Below are 4,600 nucleotides of genomic sequence, written 5' to 3'. Positions count from 1 at the left end.
CCTTAGGAGGTAGATGTTGTTGCTCCCACTTTACAGATGAGGACACATAAGGACCTCGTAGCGCAACAGTAGCGCATCTGACTCCAGATGAGGACACTGAGGCTAGGAGAGCTTAAATGACTTTGCCAACCATGTGGCACAGTGGGGACTCAACCTAGGGGGCTGTGGCCCCGAAACTGAGGTCTTCAGCATTCCTCTCTGTCCCCTCCCATCCCTGTCAAAAACCTGGAGATGCTCTACCTAAAAATTTAACTATGTATTTCCCTTTGAAAGCATACAATGGGCTAAAAAAATATATTTCTATTTTTAATAACTTTATTGAAGTATAATTGACCTACCATGAAACTTCCCCATTTTTAAGGGTAGAAGTCAATGATTTCTAGTAAATTCTATAGAGTTGTTCCACAATCACCACAATCTAATTTTAGAACATTTCCATTATTCTAAAAAGAAACCTTGTCCCCATTAGCAGTCACTGCCCTTCCCACTCCCTGCCCCGGGCAACTGCTATTCTACTTTCTGTCTCTATAGATTTGCCTTTTGGAACATGCCATATGCATGGAATTGTGTGACATAGAGTCTTTTGTTTCTGGCTTCTTTCACTTAGCGTTTTTGAGGTCCATCCACGCTGTAGTATAAATACTTTGTTCCTTTTCATTGACAAGTAGGATGCCGTTATATGGATATACCATATTTCATTTATGCTTCTGGCTGTTTGACGGACATTTGGGCTGTTTCCAGTTTGGGGCTATTATGATTAATGATGCGACCATGAATCTTTGAGTGAACCACATACAAATCTTTGAGTGAACATCTTACGTTTTCATTTCTCACGAACTTTCTAGGTTATATGGGAAAGTTATACTTAACTTTCTAAAAAACTGACAAACCCATTTTACAAAGTGGCTGGAACATTTTGTATTCCCACCAGCAGTACAGGAGGGCTCCGATGAATGCCTCCGTATCCACACTAACATTTTCTATTGTCAACTTTTTGTTGTTACTGTAGCCAATCCACTGGACACGAGGTGGTCTCTCACTGTGGTTTTAATTTGCCTTTAGTAACTAATGCTGTTGAGCCTCTTTTCATGTACTTATTGGCCATTTGTGTATCTTCTTTGGTGAAATATCCATTACAACCTTTTTGTCCATTTTTAATAGGGTTATTTGTCTTCTTGTCATTGAGTCATGAGACTCTGTATTTTTCTACTAAAGCCACATTCTCGTAATTGCTTCAGGGAGAAGAAGAGAGGAACTTATTTGGTGGGAAAACAGATCTGAGTTTAAATCTTGGCTCTGCCACTTTCCAAAGGATCTGAAATTCGAACATCAGTTACAATAGTGCAAACAAAGCAGCCGCACATAGTAGGGGCTCCTCTTCTATTTACTCACAAATGTTCATTGAGCCCAGCTCTGTGCTGAGCCCTGTTGCGGGAACCGGGGGTCAAGCAGGGGACAAGGCAGACAGGCAAGTCCTGCCCTCACAGAGCTCACATTCTAGAGAGGAAAACAGACAATAAATAACAAAACCAATATATAATACAATGTCAGGTTGTTATAAGAATAAAATAAAGCAAGGTGAGGGGACAAATTGTGGTCAGGAGCCTTCTTGGATAAGGTGGTTATTAGTTACAATACGGGTTTGTCCGAATGTATCCATAGTCTCACATAACAGGGGCTCACACAAAATAAAAGTTTCATCTCTCTCACTCATCATCAGGGTGGGTTTGGTGGCTCTGCCCCTCAGAGTCAACCAGGCATCCAGACTCCTTCCACATTGTGGCTCTGTTTTCCCTGGAGCACAGTCCTCCCTCCTTTATCCCACCTACAGTGGTGTTGTCCAGGATTGACTCAATCTGCATAGTCTCAATTCACGAAGCTCACTCAGGCAAGAGCTTGGACTCCTGTGGAAGGCGGAAGGCGGTCAGCATGGGGTGTATTTTGGAGGGAGAGTTGGCAGGACTTGTGGAAATGGCTGGGTGTGGAATATACAGACACAGAAGGAGTCCAGGATGACTCCTATTTTTCTAACTAACCATTTATTCTCATGAAATATGACTGTGACCAATGGTGACAACACTATAGAATCTAAGTCAGACCATGCCCTTCTCTGCTCCAAATCCACCCATGTGCATTTCCATTTTGCAGAACAAAACCACACCCTATTCGACATGCCAGGCACTCTCACCAGATTCTCAGCACCATCACATAAAGTAGATGCTACTCCCTCATGCTTTAGAAGAAAAGACTAAGCCAGGAGATGTGGGTGATGCCCAAAGTAGCACATCCTGTGAGTGGCAAATGCAGGAGTCAGGGCTGATTCTAAGGCTCAAACTCTTTTTTTTTTTTTTTTTGGTATTTTTCTGAAGCTGGAAACGGGGAGAGACAGTCAGACAGACTCCCACATGTGCCCGACCGGGATCCACCCAGCACGCCCACCAGGGGCGACGCTCTGCCCACCAGAGGGCGATGCTCTGCCCCTCTGGGGCGTCGCTCTGCCGCGACCAGAGCCACTCCAGCGCCTGGGGCAAAGGCCAAGGAGCCATCCCCAGCGCCCGGGCCATCTTTGCTCCAGTGGAGCCTTGGCTGCGGGAGGGGAAAAGAGAGACAGAGAGGAAGGAGGGCGGGGGGTGGAGAAGCAAATGGGCGCTTCTCCTATGTGCCCTGGCCAGGAATCGAACCCGGGTCCCCCGCATGCCAGGCTGACGCTCTACCACTGAGCCAACCGGCCAGGGCCCTAAGGCTCAAACTCTTATTAGATCGAGCTCCATGGGGCCTATGTCTCCTGCCAGGCTGAGCAGGCATTGATTAAGTCACTCTGTTGCCGCCTGCTCTGGCTCAGGTCTTCCCATGTCCCTCCAGCCTCTGCTTACACACACACACGTATGCACACACACATACACATGCATACACACACATGCAACACAGATGCATGCACATATTCATGTGCACGCACAGGTATATTTGCATGTGCACACACATACATGCAACACAGATGCACACGTGTGTGCACCCGCACATATGCGCACACATGTGAGCGTGTATGCACACACGTGCGCACATATGTGTGCATGCATGAGTGCACACATACACATGCATGCCCGTGCGCACACACTTGCACACAAGCACACACACACACCATCCCCAGCCCCTTTCTTTCTTTTTTTTTTTTTTTTGCATTTTTTCTGAAGCTGGAAACAGGGAGAGACAGTCAGACAGACTCCCGCATCCACCCGGCACGCCCACCATGGGGCGAGGCTCTGCCCACCAGGGGGCGATGCTCTGCCCATCCTGGGCGTCGCCATGTTGCGACCAGAGCCACTCTAGCGCCTGGGGCAGAGGCCACAGAGCCATCCCCAGCTCCCGGGCCATCTCTGCTCCAATGGAGCCTCGGCTGCGGGAGGGGAATAGAGAGACAGAGAGGAAAGCGCGGCGGAGGGGTGGAGAAGCAAATGGGCGCTTCTCCTGTGTGCCCTGGCCGGGAATCGAACCCGGGTCCTCCGCACGCTAGGCCAACGCTCTACCGCTGAGCCAACCGGCCAGGGCATCCCCAGCCCCTTTCTTTCACTGCTTCATCTCACATTATGAATGAGTCCAGCAGGGGGTTTGGTATGTCAGGCTAAAATAGCCACAACTCTATGGTCTTCAAAGGCACCCTGCCAGAACTGCTTTTTGCACAATGAGAGTTTCTCTCTGTACCCCTGGTGGGGACTGCAGTGTTCCCCAAACGCCTCCAGTGGGGGGCTTCGGGAATCACAGGAGTCTCCTTTCTAAGACTCTCATGAGGTGCCTTGTCACTGGAGATGTACAATAAACATGGTGGAGGGGTGTAAGTCTTTACCAGGCTCCCACTTTTGCTGGTGGTTCTTTCTACTTGGAAAAGGCCCTAGAACCAGAAAGCCTCAGTTCAAATCCCAGCGTGACCACTTACAAATTGTGTACCATTGGGCAAGGAGCATACTACCATAAACCTCTATTTCTTTGCAGACTGCTGACCATAAGAATATCTAATACAAGGAATTCTTGGGAGGATTAAGTGCTTGGATTGGTGTCTGGAATGTATAGTAAGTGCTAGATCGTATTACTGTTATGCTGATAAACTCTTTCTAAGGTTGATCCTGACAAAACCTCCCTCCACCTCTATGCAAACCAGACCAAAAAAAAATTCACCATTTGCGTTAATGTCTCCCTATATCCATCATTCTGCTTTAAAGCTTATCATGACCTACTTAAGGTCTGTCCTTACATCCTCAGCTTTAACCATACATCCTCTAATTCTACTGCCCTGCCATTCTGGTTTTTCTGTCTATGTAAGTTCGACTCCTGCCACAGAGCCTTTGCACATCCTTCTAAGTCAGAATCTCAGTGTCAAAGAATAAGTTCTCGAGTGGTAAAGCTAAGATTTGAACCCAGGCCATCTGACCCCAGAGACTAAACACTGAACCACTATACTCTTGACCCTCTTTTCTTTGGGGACCTGGGGCATTTTGCCTTCTTTTATAAAAAAATATCTTAAAGAATGGTATAAACATGAATATAACTAAGGTGGATGATATTCATTTTTTATTTCTGGTTTTAAAAAGAAAATTAAAACACTTCA

This window comes from Saccopteryx bilineata, chromosome 3 (assembly GCF_036850765.1).
Source record: "Saccopteryx bilineata isolate mSacBil1 chromosome 3, mSacBil1_pri_phased_curated, whole genome shotgun sequence".
Taxonomy (NCBI): Eukaryota; Metazoa; Chordata; class Mammalia; order Chiroptera; family Emballonuridae; genus Saccopteryx; species Saccopteryx bilineata.
The sequence above is the reverse complement of the archived record's forward strand: the minus strand, read 5'-3'. Positions refer to the sequence as shown.